General features: G+C 46.6%; 1 protein-coding gene across 3 annotated transcripts in view; it reads right to left on the reverse strand.

Annotated features, from left to right (window-relative positions):
• Nucleotides 1–16,373, reverse strand: part of PIK3AP1 (phosphoinositide-3-kinase adaptor protein 1) — a 1,689,354-nt gene that overhangs the window by 25,987 nt on the left and 1,646,994 nt on the right. The gene's annotated exons all lie outside the window — the stretch shown is intronic.

A 16,373-nucleotide genomic window follows, 5' to 3' on the forward strand; every position in this document is an offset into this window, starting at 1 on the left:
GCATAGTGTTATCACACAAATTGTTGGTGTTAGTTCCTCACGCAGTAGATGCCCTGTTAAACCAAACAAAGACCCAATATCTCACGAGTGCACGACTTACAGGATATGAGCTGACACTTTTAGCGCCACACATAACATTGAAAAGATGCGCTACTTTGAACCCCGCGACTTTATTGCCCTATCCGGCCGAGGAGGGTCAGGAAGAAAAACATCATGATTGTGTTTTCCTGACTGAGGAACAGACAAAGGGTCGTGTTGACTTACAGGATGTGCCACTTCCAGATGTGGATGGGGAACTGTGGGTTGATGGATCGTGTTTGAGGCTGCCAGATGGTACGACTTCCGCAGCATATGCGATCACGACTCTTAAGACGGTGGTAGAAACAGCTAGAATACCACAGAAATCGGCTCAGGCAGCAGAGCTAATAGCTTTAACAAGAGCCTGCGAATTGAGTGCTGGCCTATGTGTGAACATATACACGGACAGCCGGTATGCCTTTGGAGTGGCCCATGACTTCGGGCTCCTCTGGAGGGAACGTGGGTTTCTGACATCACACGGAGAGCACATTATGCACGGAGAGTTAGTGCGTGATCTCCTAAACGCGTTGCTTTGCCCTAAGAAAGTAGCGATAGTGAAGTGCAGTGCCCATAAAAAGATCACGGATAAAGTGGGTCAAGGAAATGCCCTTGCAGACAGCATAGCAAGGCAGACGGCTATGTCCCGAACTAGCTCCCCTATGTACGTGGTACAATCACAGGCCGAGAGATGGAGTGATGCTAGAGCAGAGATACGGGATATTCAAAAATCAGCTACAGAATCTGAGTTTGCGGCTTGGGCAGCAGATGGGGTGCTAGATGACGAAGGTTGTTGGAGAAGCAAAGACATGGAGAAGTGGAAATTGCCTGCGGCTTACTTACAGGCGATGGTCCAGATGACTCATGGACTGGCCCATGTCGGAGCTCTTGCAATCACTCGGCTTTTAACACGAGTTTGGGAACATCCTGAGATTGCAAATACTGCAAAGAGAGTAGTGCAGACCTGCCTGGTGTGTTTGCAACACAATCCTGGGAAGGGGGCCCATACTCCGAAAGGAGGGTTCGTTCCACCTTCTGCACCGTTTGAAGTGCTTCAAATGGATTACATCCAACTCGAGCGCTGCAATAACCTGAAGTACGTCCTAGTGGTGGTGTGTGCTTTTAGCAAATGGGTTGAGGCCTACCCCACGAAAGACAATACGGCTTTGACTACAGCTAAGGTGTTGCTTAAGGAATTCTTTCCTCGCTTTGGAGTCTGTAAATTTCTGTGGAGCGATAATGGGCCTCATTTTGTTGGAAAGATTGTGGAATATGTACTGAAGGGGTTAGGGATTCAGCAAAAGTTCCACGCTGTATTCCACCCTCAGTCAGCAGGTTTGGTCGAGCGGTACAATGCCACCTTGAAGCTTAAGCTGGCCAAAATCGTGGCGTCTACATCATTGAAGTGGCCAGATGCATTGCCGCTAGCACTGCTCTCTCTTAGATCAGTACCCCACTCACGAACTGGCCTTACGCCCTATGAGGTGGTGTTTGGCCGCCCCATGAATATCTGGGGGGTGCCCAAGCCGCGATTAATACATGATGTGCCTTGTGTTATGATGAATGATTATTTGGCACGATTAACAAATGATTTGCTCTCTATTCATCAACAGGTTCGAGAAGCGCTCCCTGATAACTCCACCGGAGAAGGCCACGATCTTCGTCCTGGAGACCATGTGATGATCCGCTCGTTTGAGAGAGCAAGCAGTTTGGAGCCCAGGTGGAAAGGCCCCGAGCAGGTCCTCTTGGCAACCCGCACCGCAGTACGAGTGACGAACAGGAAGCGGTGGGTGCATTCGACCCATTGTCGTCGTGTCTCTCCGGACCTGGTGACTCCTGCTGTGCTGACTGACTATAAGGAGATCTTGGAGAAAGAAAAGAGCCTAGCTGTGACGTCGGCCGAAGTGGAGGGAGCCTTCCCGGACCAATCTGCTACTGGAAGAGAGCGCTACAATCTACGCCCGCGATAAGAAGATTTTTGTTCCCTTTTTTTTATGACTGGTTGGTTACCGCTCCAGGTTTGTGAAACGGAAACCGGGAATTCCAAGGGGGGGGATCAGTTCTGCCAGAGTAGCGACACCCGTCTTGGCCCGGAGAAAAAAACAACGGCTACCTCGGAGTTCAGCACCGCATTTTTCTTTTTTTTTTTAGGTATACACGCACGTGTATCTGGGACAATTTGTGAATAATTTGTGAACAATTCGTGCTACTTGAGACTCTGTACAAACTTTCTTGAACTATGGCATCAACGGCATCTCGTGACAAGAAAATATTGGGTGCCTTTCTCTTTGTTCTAACTATTGTGGTGATAGCTATTATAGCCTGGGTAGTCGAACTTGTGGTGCCTGTACGAGAACATTTGCTGCCGACTACCCCGGCACCGTCTGAACATTTCCATTTTACATTACCATTCCATGAAGAACGCCATCGCCAAACGTACTTAAATAACAGCTTCATTCAGATTCTTCACCACACGCATAATATGACCAATACCTCTAACTGCTGGGTGTGTGGAATGTTGCCTGGGCACCAGAAGAGAGGGGGCACCCCACTTATTCCACTCCCGTTTTCGCACAATGGGTCATGCAATGCCTGGTACACCCTCCTCTTTACTTTGAGATGGCCAACCAAAGGGGGGGTGCTTTTCCGTTTGAATAAAGTATGTTCCCATGATAAGGATGGGTTTCCCCGGGCTGAGGGTACACGTTTCGAGTGGGAAGAATACAGGCCTGATAATGTATCTGCTCCACGAATATATAGCAATCAGCGCAATGTGAATGTATCCAGTGCTCATGTCATAAATGTTATTGCCACAAAAGCCGATTTATGTATCCGAAACAAGGGCACGATCGCAGTGGGGAAAAGCGAATGTAATATTACTCTCACGTTTGATAGCCCGAATGGCATTTCATTTGTTGCATCTCGGAACACCTACTTCATCTGTGGAACGAAGGGGTACCATCAGCTTCCAGTGGGGTGGTTGGGCACATGTTATGTATCGTTTGTGCTACCTCCTGTATTCATTGCCCCTCCGATGTATCACAACGACTACACTCTGTACCACGATTTTGTTTTGAACAGAGTTAAGCGAACTGTTGCTCTAGAGGACATTGATCAAACGGACACTGCATTACAACAGTATGTGGATTTCAATCTGGGACTATTCTCCTTTGTGGGGGCTGCATTGAACAGCCGGAAAATCAGACGGCTGACTCGCGTTGTCGAGGCTGTTGCGAATGACACTGCTATTGCCCTGGGGAATATTACCGAAGAACTGCAGATTTCCAGAATTGTCACCCTCCAAAACCGGATGGTGCTGGACGTTGTTCTGGCTGATCGTGGGGGGGCATGTAGAATCATCGGAAGCAGCTGTTGTGTTTACGTCCCTGATAATTCTCCATCTGTGTATGATGCGATTTCCAAGTTGCATAAAATAGCTGCCGAAATACACCCGGACAATGGAACTTGGACACTTTCTGGATGGTTCTGGTCCATGATTGCAACTTGGGGCTGGAAACTGTTGACAATTCTCTGCATACTTGTGGGAGCAATGTTCTTTATATGCTTGTGTATCCAATGTGGCCCTGCCTTATGTTCAATGTGTCTATCAGCTTGTTTACCATCGAGGCGAGCTCTTGCCCATGACAAAATGATGTTGCACAAAGAGGTGACACAAATTATGTTAATAGACATCGAGGACGAACATCCAGACTATGTTCATTATGAGGTAGATTCAGCTAAACGCTAAAAGGGTCGTCTGTCGTAATTGGCCCGTTCGGATTAGCGATTAGCTGAACCTACACGTTGTCCTCCTTAACTTGGCTATATACGATAAACGCCATTTTGAATGTTGCAGCGGCCATCTTAGACCATGAGCGGCCTCGTGGCCGACGTGCCCTTTAGTCCTTTGTCCGTTCCACTGACCACTCTCATCTGCCCAGCAACAGGCTATTTTTAGTACTGGTCAAGCCACACATGCGCAGTTCTCACTGACCCGTAAACCTTCAGGAATGTGCCGCTAACTGACCAGTGGGTTTGAAACTCTCCAATGAGCTGGCAGTATTCCAAAACATGACCATATATGTCTCTAAAACTGTGTCTTAACTTGTGCCGCCTATCTTTTATTGCCCCAAAACTGTATATAAACGGGGTCACACCGGTGTTCGGTGTGATACCTCTTGCATTACCGAAGGGTGCTGTTTGAGTGTACCACCACCCCATGGGGTCTTAATAAACTTGTTCTTTGCATTTTACAGTTTCCGTGCCAACAGTTCTTGTGTAAGTGGGTAATCTCTGGAGCGTGTAGGCCTTGGGAACCCCGAAATACTTCAGCGGCCCTAAGCGCAGCCCCCTATCAACCATGTCAATTGGCCCAACTGCTCTGACCAGTACAAGCTCCTTCCCTTATCTGGGTAACTATTTCTCCTCCCAAGGGTCATGGCCTTTTAGCATTTTTCATCGTACAACAAAATGTTCTTTGGTCAACGGGTCCATATGCTCTTTTACCCAAACCTTGGTTGGTTGATTTCTAGACATATTGTTAAAAATGTATAAATCCCAGTGCCATCCAATTGCTATGTAAGGTGCAGAGTATTTCCAACTGTAAGCTAATCCAGCATAAAGAAAAGAGATTTCTAAGGAGGCTGCTGGAACTTCCAATCTCTGCTGCTAATTACAACAATCATAAAGAACTGGGGCTGCGATATCTCGAAGACTTGATCCATGTCCACCTTCCCTGCTCTGGTTATCAATATGGAAAAACCCTGAGTCCCCCCTAACAAGAGACATAACTGAACTGCCTCTTCCTGGATAAAGGTCTGCAAATCCCCTGTATTAGTTATGTCAGGAGCATATATAATTGTATAGGGATGGGACCTTTTTTTCATGCTCTCTCGACGTGTTTCACTTAGCAAAAGGAATGTGCACAGGAGTCTCCAACATTTCCAACCGTCATAAGATATTTGGACTTATATGACACCAAAACATTACTAATTACTTATGAACTGTTTGCAGCAGATGGGAACGCTCACTTTTACTTTGTTTTAGATCAGGCATTGTTGAATACCAGGGGTGGTCAGAGCTTGCGGAATTACACTATGCAGAATTCTGCATAGTTGCATAAAAACTCAGTAAAATTCTGTGGAGTACAGCTCTGCCCTGACAAGATGTACACTACAGCACACTGTTCTGCCTGACCGTGCTGCGAATGCGATAGAGCAGTACTTGTTTTGGTGGTAATTCTGGATAGAATACAAGCATGCCATCCGACTCACTTGACCATCCTTTAACTCTGTGTAGGAGTATGCTGGGACTGGAGTTGCACAGTGATCTTCCCGCCAGATGAAATCAAATGCGGCGACTGGAGAGTGTTTTTAAGACAAAGGCAGGCCGAGAGTAAGACAAAGACCACTGGTGACTGGGTGATGCTGTTCCTTTTCCTGGTCTTGGATCAGCTGTGCACGTGACGTGAGCAGTGATTGGGCAAAGGACTGAGAAGACAAAATGGGCTGTCCACCCTCCTTCTGATGTAGAAATCAGCTGGTCTTAGTCAGTTATGGGTTAGGAATAGGATACACCAGACCCTGCGAAACCCTTCGCCTGTTGGAATCGGTCACAGCAAAGTGCTACCACCGTTGAAGAGTAAGGCACAGGGCTTGAACCAAGATGGGCTGGTTAAAATGTGAATGGTGATCAAATGGTTACGTCTGTGCAAAATGCTGGGCAATGCAGTAACATTGCAGCAAACAATAATGCCTAAGCCATGTTAAAATAGCCCCAACCAGGAATTCATTAGCTTTTTCAAAATTCATGTTTTATCCACAATTATATTCTGGCCTCATCCTTCACTGTCTTTCTTCACCCGTTGGAAGGAGGCATGGGAGACGGGAGATTCGGGCGCTAACTGGGTGCAATGACTCAAATAAGTAAAAAGGTACAATATGGCCATTGATGACTTGCCGTCCAGCGGGAAATCTAATGCATAGAAGTCGCGCGCAACAGAGCCAAGAAAGAGGCAAGCCGCCAGGAAAAGTGCGGGCTTGCACAGAAGGTCCCAGTCCCAGGAGGCGTGCCTTTGAGCTGCGTAACATGCTAAGAGTAAGAGTCAGGGCCGTTTCTAGGTGTTGTGCCGCCCTAGGCGAGAATTGAAAAATGCCTCCCCCTCCCTTTTTCTATCATGGGGAACTACATTCACCACACGATCTCCTTGGTCTGTGGACAGTCCAGGCAGTTCTTGGGGTTCACATTGCACTTTCGCATCAAGAACATCCTGAACCGCGAGAAACTTCCGAAATGTATTAATTTATCCTGTTGGCCTGCAGGTCGAATTTTGGTATTATATCCAGCCTGAAACCGCTCTTCATCTAAATAAAAAAACCAGCAGATTTTGTGTGTTTTGAAATGTGCTAAACATTTTCAAATATGTCCACAAAGCAAACTATGTTGCCTCTATCCTCATTATTACAGAGTTGATACAGCTGCAAGTTATCGGTTGCTGGTTGGATGAGACTTCAAACATTCTTCAAGAGGACCAAATGAGCTGGCATCTCCTAAGATCACCTACTTACATGTAGGACCAATATTGCCCACTAGCAGTCAACTTTAGATCATAGGATTTTCTAGAATATTTGTCTTTTCGTCCATTATGAACGTTGTCTCGTTTTTAGGCACATATAGAGCCCAGGACATGGAAAGTGCTCAACTGCTGACCAGTTCCACCCTGGACATGCTGACAACTGTTGCTACATTTGTAGTTCAACTGGCTCTTAACAGGTGAAAAGCAAAAAGAGAGGAGTCTGCTTGCAATGGTTGCCTGTTATTAGGACTGCTGTCAAAGGTCTCGGAAAGATATATGGTACAAATACATATTTACTGGGGAAGCTTTCTTTTTCTATTTTCTTCTGTAGTTTGGCAGTGAAGTAATGACCATCCCAGTTATTCAGTCTGTCTATGTCATTTATGCAATGGCGGAAAGTGCCATCATAAAGAAGTTACTCAATAGGGTCACAGTCTAGTCTTACATCCCTCATAGGCAAACCCGTTTTTCCATAAAGCACCCTTTGTAATATTGCTTTAGCATCACCGCTCTACTCTAAAGAAAAGTGTTTGTGGTGCATTTGACAAAATTAACAAAAAGAGCCATCATACAATGTAATGAACTTCAAGGTTTGACGGCTTAGACAGATTTCCTCGCAGGAGTAGATGCAATGGGGTCTCCCTACCACTTTAAAGAACCACCGCTTGTCAACAAATCAAGCTGGAGAGTGAAATGTCCCCTCAGACTGTTCCTATTGTGAAGCGCTCTGACACTTTCGGGTAAAGTCTGCGCTATAAAAATGCATAAATAAGGTAAAGGGTCCTCTGCTCTTAAGTTCTGCACTCTCTCTTCCTGCTTCCTTGACCCCCTCTCCCGTGTCCTACTACTCCTCCAGGCTCCAGCCTTGCTCACATGCAGGGGGATAGATTTATCACCTTACCTCAGTCACAGGCCGCAGGCCTGTACACATGGGGCCGCCACCACCGCCATCTTATGATCTCACTCTCAGATCTTTTTAGCCTGCCTGGCCTGCTGCAACAAACAGACCCGCCCCGCCCGCGCCACCTCACCCCTCACAGTGCTGCTAGCCAGCTCTGCTCACCAGTGTTTTGCGCCACTCACTTTCAGTCCGGCCGTGACCGTGAGGACGGGCTCGGAGTCGGAGATAACAGATAATGATTCACCCGCCCGCCTCATCATTTACAAAATTATTAGCAATAGCTAATTAAATGCAAATTACGTGATTCTCCGGAGTGCTGGAATTGCCAATCAGGGACTGGTGATCTTCCTCACATGCTATTCAACTGTCCACTGCTGAAAGAATATTGGGAGAAAATATTTGTATGCATTCATCATGTGTTTAAGATAAAGCCAATGAAGGAATTTGTATATGTCATTCTAGGGGGGTTGGAACCGCGATTAACAAATGAGCATGATCGCCAGCTTTTGGATTTAATGTTGACACTGGCATGTAAGGTTATTTTGTGCAAGTGGAAATGTGCTAAGGAAGTAAATTTCAAAATTTGGCAGGAATGGCTGTCTTTCCTGAGAGGTGCCACGAATCAGGCGTTACAGTCCTCTACGTGGTGTCCATTGAACCGCCTTGAAGCAATATGACCTTGTAGTAGTACCTTAGATATATGGGTGTGATCCTAGTTGCTATGTCAGAACTATCCCCATTCATCCACACGTCAAGTGTTTAACAACTTGATCAATAACCATGTGACAAGCAAGAGTGATTCTTCTCTTTATTCTCTTTATTTTTATCATTTGTAGTTTCTGTATTGGTCTGACAACATCTGTATTAATTCACTTTTGATGGAAGATTTAATGTAATGTCTTTTGCTTTGTTTTATTACTTCAATAAAAACGATTTGAAATAAAAAAAAGAATTTGCATCCGATCCGAAATATATATATTTATTTTCTCCAGCGGCCTTATGACTGACTCACCGGTGCGTGCACTGCTCAAGTCACGACCTGCGTACGTCCCCACGACCACCACGGCCAGGCCTGACCACGGCTGTACTGTTTTGCAGGCGTGGTGCTGGAGTCAGGAAAAAAAAGAGGGCCGGTGGGAGACTGAGTCGGGACCGGACAACAAGACTGTGTGACACTGTGGCAGGTGGCAGCTGCATTATGCTAATTAAATTATGGTTAATTCACGGCCATCAAAGGGGGAGCAGCGCGTCAGCCGACACACACGGAAGTCCGACCGTCCCCCGCGCGCACCGAGAGAGATGGTGGCACTGGCGCGCCGTGCGCGTCACCGTCACTGGCCTGCCCTCCCTGGCTGAAGCACTGCTCATGGATTGGCCAAAAATGTTCCCCAGGGCCGTCATTGGTAGCGCTATCCCAGCGCTACAAGATTGACGGCCCTGGGGACCCACACTTACACTAGTGTGTCCCGCACCCCGCTCGGCTCTAAACTGTCTGCGCAACATCATGATGTCGCATGCAAATGCAAACAGCAGGTGCACTTGCACAGTGCACTCTCCACTGCATGATTTCCTATTAACAGACTAACAAAATGCCGCCCTCAACATTTTGCCGCCCTAGGCGGCCGCCTAGTCCTGCCTAATGGCAGAAACGGCCCTGGTAAGAGTTGTAATTATGCAATCATAAAAGTGCAAGTGGCCCCAGCATACCTGTGGGGATTCACATAACCAAGGCTTTCACTAACTACTGGTGGAAATTATTTCAGCATTTCTGTGTATTTTACCCTGAAGGTATTTAACATGCACAATCTACTATATACATAGTGGGAAATAGCCATTTCCTCTGCTTCAGTGCTCAGTGGTTTATATCCGTCGCAGGCTAGTGGTCGCCGTATAGTAAATGCCTATACGTACTATGCCTCAAAGAAAAACACCCAGTTTAGAAAAACTAGGGGTAAGCCGGTCGCCGGCAAACTCCACTACGCTGGAGGCGGACTTTTTTTTTTTAATTCCTCATTCTAAGCAGGGCGCGTAGTAAAAACACTTTACAAGCTGCGCCAGCAGATCGGATTTCACTGCCCACCCATATTAAATACCTGTTATGGTTTCCCTTAGGCTGCAAACTTTACTCACAAGATTCCAAGTTGTTTTTAATTCCCATTTTAAAGAAGTACCGATATGGCCTAAGTCAATGCAGACCTCTCTCAGATTCTCATGACGTTTACATAATGATGAAGTGTTTTTTTTTTGTGGACGCATTTGTAAAGGCTCCCAAGCGTTCACAAACTTTGATGCACTGATGAGATATGTTGTTGCAACTTGGTACTGTATGAGATTCTATCCTCCTAGCTGATGCATTTTACATATTGGTTAAATCTGAGCCAAACTTACCTGTTACTTCCACCGCTGTCAGGAGGAGGAGGAGGAGGACGCCACCCCCGGCAAGAGTCAGCCACACCTACCTTGAAAGCTGCCACCGGCCAGAGTCAGTACCCCCACACTTCGCGCCGCCGCCCCGGTACCACAACTCCTGGTAGGCTCAGCGGCGGCTCGCATTACTGACGAGGCGCCAGCGCCAGGAGGCGCATATCATCGGCGCAGAGCCCGGCGGAGAGGGGGGGCTGAGCCAAACTTACCTGTTACTGCCACTGCTGCCAGGAGGAGGAGGACGCCGCCACCAGCAAGAGTCAGCCACACCTACCTTGAAAGCTGCCACCAGCCACAGTCAGTACCGCCACACTTTGCACCGCCGCCCCGGGACCACAACTCCCGGTAGGCTCAGCGGCGGCGCGCATTACTGACGACGCGCCAGCACCAGGAGGCGCATATCATCAGCGTAGAGCCCAGCGGAGAGGGGGGATGAGCCAAACTTACCTGTTACTGCCACCGCTGCCAGGAGGAGGAGGAGGAGGACGCCGCCACCGGCAAGAGTCAGCCACACCTACCTTGAAAGCCGCCACCAGCCAGAGTCAGTACCGCCACACTTCTACTGACGATGCGCCAGCGCCAGGAGGTGCATATCATCGGCGCAGAGCCCCGCTTCGCCAGACGCGCGCGGGAAGCAACGGATGGGCCGGTTTAAGCCCGTTCAAGCCCAAACAAGGCCGGGTCAGGCCACCCCCCTTCCAGCTATCTTGCGACCTTCCCTTGTGAGTACCTTGTTTATATATTACCGCTGTCTTATTGGGATTAGTGCAATGCCTCCTAAGGAGGCTAAGGGAAGAGTGGACACTGCCAACTTCACGGGAGCCATGGACCAGTTCATAACAAGAATGAACTGTGTCGTTGATGAAGGCATCACGATTATGGAGTGACGAGTTTCCCAGGAGCTAGGCATCGCTAGAAGGTCTTCAATGGGACACATTGCAAATGTGCAGACTCCTGTTCACCAAGGTGCTAATGGTGGTATTGGTGCCTCACCTATCTTAGAATTCCCCATTCCACAGCTACCCTCTTGTGATTTATCGCTGCTTCCATCTGATAGTGAGTCTACGGTTTCAGACTCGTTATTGATATCTCCCCAAAAGTTGCCTATTGTTCCCAGTGTAGTTAGGGTGTATAATACTAGACAATTACGTGGAAAATACCCTGGGGCAATTCCAAAGGATAAACAAGGGCTGCCAAAGAATAACGGTGGGAGGAAAAAGAAACCCCCCAAAAATACTAGAGTAATTCCAGCTACCCTGGAGCGGCCTAATATGGGCGATTCTGCTAGCCCTGCTTCGGGTCTAGTAGATCCTATACTGCCTAGAGGGGCGCACCAGGAAGTAGGTGGGATGACAAGCCAAGGCGATAGAGAAGGGGCCACGGACGTTGAGTCAACTGTCATATATGACACGCTTAGAGCTCTCTTACGTCCACTAGAGGAAAGACTGAGTAAAATTGAAATACATTTAATACATTTAAAAAGGATTGAGCGCGATGTTAAGGGAATTGTAGATCCCTCGCTAAGGGCCGCTACTCCCATGGCTGCTTAATCGTTAGTTAAACCTAGTTGAATAAAAGCTCCTGTTGTCCCAAAGGTCACGGTAGCATCAAACACTGCCCAAGGGGCTCCAGTTGCACCTCTTGATAAGGACCTAGTAGATGCTAATATAAATAAACCACGTAAGCGTAATGTACCCCAGGGCAGTGAAGGTGGCGAGGTTCCCACTGCCCAGGCTCCTAAGGGGAAAAATATCTTAAATCTACCCCGGAGGTTTGTCCACTTGTGGTAATTTTAGCAGGGGTTCCAGAGTTGGGTAAATTTGAGGTGGAGACCCCAATATCTCGGCGAAATAGGGTTGTCCACTGGCTAAACATAAATAGACCACTGCCCCCTCACATTGTGGGCAAATTACTCATGATCAGGAGGGTGCCATGGGTTGGCCATCTGGCCAAAAATATAAGGGGGATTGCATTTTGATCAACTTTAATAACCCTAGAATTGTTGAATACAATTGTAATTGGAGTTATCCCAGCTCAGGTGTGACTATACACACCCTTCCACTGACCTATTTTTACCCCCCCAGGTTATTTTATTTCTCAGGCAGATGGTTGGACAATGGTGCAGCGAAATGGGAGAGGGCCCCCCCAGGTGGGTTGGCCTATGCCTTCTCTGCACTTGGACCCTATCTCGACCCATAATCGTTTTAACTGTCTGGAAGCTGTTGATTGACTCCATTATGGAGTAGGAACTCTAATCTGTTCCTCTCCTCCCTTGGGTAGTTGTTCTCCCCATCCTTCTTTACCACCACATCCCACGGGCACAGAGAACTCAACTATAGTCTTGGAATCCATGAGGGCTAATAACATTGTCAGTCAGGACTTAAGCCCAACTCCATGTGCTCAAATCTCCTGTAATGTTCACATCAATGATCTCAAACCTATCTCGTGGAATGTGGCAGGCCTGCGAAGCAAGCTCCAATTACCGGACTGGAATGACTTCATTAATGGATTTGATATATGTTTCTTCCAGGAAACTTGGTGTCTTGAACCTTTATACTTGTTTTCATGCAGCTGCTACTACGGTTGGACGAGGTCACCCCTCTGGCGGGCTTATGGCATGGGTAAGGGTTGACCTCAACCTTAAGATTACTCATCACACTTGCTCATCACTGGATATTATGAGACTCTCCATCAAGGGCTTGAATGGCATTTCCTCTTGGGAACTTTTTAATGTCTATGCTAGAGGCACCCGGGGGGGGGCAAATCCTCCACTATTTCTATTCTATCTGACATGCTTAAACTGTGTCCTCCTGACTCCTTAGTTCTGGTTGCCGGGGACCTAAACTGTTCGTTTGAGCCTCTGGCAGCGGATGACATCCTTGGAGTTTATGATGAAGATGCCCGTTGGGGCATCCCGTCTCTCTCGCTTATGCCCATGAGGAAATGGTCACCAGTTGTTATCCAACTGAACGCCCTAATGATTGAATCAGGACTAAGAGCTGTAAATGGGCGTACCATCTCCAATGCTCAGGGGGCTAATACATATAATAGAGTATCATGTGAAAGTAGAATTGCCTACATAATAGTGGATAGGTGGGCATGGAAGTCAGTGGTGGATATGGTCACTATACCGTCAGTAGATAGTGACCATAATCCCTTGTCCCTCACCATGGTGGATCCATGGCAGAGGAAGGAGTATAGTCCTTCCATTAGTGCAAAATTAATAACTAAGACAGTTGTACCATCTAACTGTAATAGGTTTCTTAAGTGGCCAAAGTTTATTATGGAGGAAACAAGACTAAGTGCTCTGGAAGGAATTCTTAGTGAGCAGTCTTTAAGGCTTTCTGCAGCATGTAAGGACGTGGTTGGGCCTGTGTCGGCTGAATTAGTTTATACTGATACGATAGGCCAGATTGGTAAACTGTTCACAGTTCCTGGCAAAAAGAGACCGATGATTGTTAAGCCAGTGCAGAAATGGTTTGATGGCAATTGCAGAAGGAGGAAAAATAGCCTGATTAATGCTATTGAATCTGGTAATCCAGTTGCTGTTCATCTGGCCAGATCACACTACAACCAAGCTATTACAACAGCTAAAAAGGAGTGGGAAGAATCGCATTGGGACAGTCTTAGAGCTGCTAGTAAAGCCAAGAATGGAGAACTATTTTGGGCCTTAGTTAGAAGATCCAACGGCTGTGACCCGAATCAAACCCCAAATACCATAACAGATAGGGAATGGTTCGAGCATTTTAGGATACTCTATGGGGGTGATGATCAGCCCGGTACTCCAGGGCCCTCTTACGGTGCCATGGCTACTGATTCTGGTCAGGCTGCATTTATTAAAGTAGATAAGAAAGAGGTGATGGTTGTATTAACCAAGATTGTATCTGCTAAAGCCCCGGGGCAGGATGGTGTACCAGGCGACCTTTTTAAACCTAACCCTGAAGGTTGGGCCTCTTACTTTGAAATTCTTACGAATGCTTTGTTAGGAGGCTCACCTGTTCGGAATTCATGGAAGGCGGCCGAAGTGATCCCTATATACATGAAGGGCTCCTGGGGGGACCCTGCCAACTACCGCCCAATAAGTCTTATTGATGCGGGGCAGAAATTGGTTGGCAGGGTACTCCTGGAGAGGATTCTTTCTTGGGCCGATGAAAACAGCATTATTTCACCTTTTCAGGCGGGCTTCAGGGCTTGCACAAGCACGATAGACCAGGCATTTAGGCTGGTCCTCTTACACTGGAAGGTGGTTACCATTGGCAAGGGCGGTCTTTATTTGGCATTTATCGATCTAAAGACCGCCTTTGACTTGGTCCCCCGAGACCGCCTATGGCTGGTCCTGAAGGAAATGGGGATTCCCTTGCCTATTCTGAATCTCTTAGCTCGTATGCATGATGAAACTTATGCCCGTATTAGATGGGGATCACAGGAGCAAAAAACGGATAAAATCCCTGTGAATAGTGGGGTACACCAGGGCTGTGTCCTGGCCTGACACTTTTCACATTATTTGTGAATGGCGTAGTTTCCTTTTTGCTTGAAATTAATGCTGATACCCCGGTCTTGGCGGGTGATAAAGTCCCCGCACTACTCTTCGCGGATGATACGTTGTTGGTATCAAAAACTCCGGCAGGAGTACAGAAGCTGTTAGACCACTTCTGTTTATTTTGCAAACTCAGGGGCCTTGCCATAAACACATCGAAAACCAAACTCCTTTATTTTAACCCGAGTAGATTGTCTAGATCCACCTTATCTCTTGATGGGGTGTCTCTGGAACGTGTAAAGGAGTTCGACTACTTGGGAATTAAAATTTCGGACAAGCTTAAATGACAGCCACATATTGACAAAATGGCGTTAAGTCATAGGAGGGTTGTTGGAGTACTAGGGAGGGAACATCGAGCATCCACTTCTAAACCCATTGCCCTGTTCTGGATATATACGCTGCAAAAGCTGTAAGCTGTGCCCTTTGTGGTGCAGAGCTCTGGGGTTTTGAATGTGTTGATGCCTTAGTCATTGCAGAGAACAAGTTCTTTAGGGAGCTTGCATCGCTCCAGAGGGGTACTCCTACTAAACCACTCTTGAGTGACCTGGGTCGTCGCTCCATTAAGGACCTAGTTTCCCTACGCCCCCTCTTATATTGGGCTCGGTTATGGCGTACCCCCGAGCTCTCTAGGTATGCTGATGGTTTAAGAGAGGTTATGAACCTTCATGGAGCCCATAAAATTAGTTGGATATCTAATATAAAGAAGCTTTTGCTGGAAACGGGCCTTGCTACTGGCCGGGAGCCTGGGGCATCGCTGTCCAAAACCGAAACTAAGCGAGCCTATTGGGCATGGGTTGATGATCATGGGCAGAGGGACCCAAATCTAGGTAGGTTGACCGAGGCATTCCGACAGCACAAACCGAAGGCTCGCCTAGAGCCCTATCTAGATTTCATTAAGAAACCCAGAGATAGATCTCTCTATATTCAGTTTAGGATGGGAACACTCCCCCTTCGCGATCGTACTTGTAAGTGGAAGCCTCCGCATCAAACTTCTCCTGATTGCCCAATCTGTGAAGGTGTTTCTGAAAATATTACTCATGTCTTTTTTGTGTGCCCAGCCTATATTAAACCTAGGCAGAAATGGCTCAAACCTGTGTGCCAGTTGTTTGGAACCAGGGACCACTCCATTGCACTTAGAATTCTTAAGGCTAATGCTAGCACAACCTTAGTGTGTGGGGTGGCCACATTTCTTAGTTGGGCTTGGCTGATTAGGCTGAAGGCTATTTGACGAGATAAATGTTAGCTGTATCTTTTTTATATGTTGAAATATTCTCAAAGCTGACAAAGTTTAATACTTTTTTAATTATTTATTGTAATACCAAAGGTTTTTTATAGGCAACTTTTTAAGGAAAATGTATTGTCAATGAATTGTGTTTTATACTTGAAATGTGCTTTTATGATATTATATATATCGAAATAAAGCTTTGATGACATGACATGACATACTGGTTAAATCGTAATTTAAAATGCTCTAATGTATAATGCTTTAATAATTTTATCATTTTCTGTTCGTGAATAACTTTTAAGGCTGCCACAATGCTGCTGAATAAAGTTTTGAATTGAATAAAGTGAAACCTTTGTCCAGACAGTATTAACGTATAAAAATGACAAAATAATAAGCTGAGGCTATCACAGAATGTGGGGCATTATGCTGTTAAATTTTAATTTTCTTACAGCATAATTTAGCAAACCCTGTTGCAGGATTTTGTATTCTCTTGCCGCATAATTCCAGTGGCCCTGCTTTTCGTTCTTGAAATACTTCAATGGAATCGAGTCTGTGCCAAAGCAGAACATTTTTGTTTGATCATAACAATAACATAGAATTCTTAGCATTTACTATCACTCTTGAGGGGTTATAGATG

Source organism: Lissotriton vulgaris, chromosome 5, assembly GCF_964263255.1.
Source record: "Lissotriton vulgaris chromosome 5, aLisVul1.2, whole genome shotgun sequence".
Taxonomy (NCBI): domain Eukaryota; kingdom Metazoa; phylum Chordata; class Amphibia; order Caudata; family Salamandridae; genus Lissotriton; species Lissotriton vulgaris.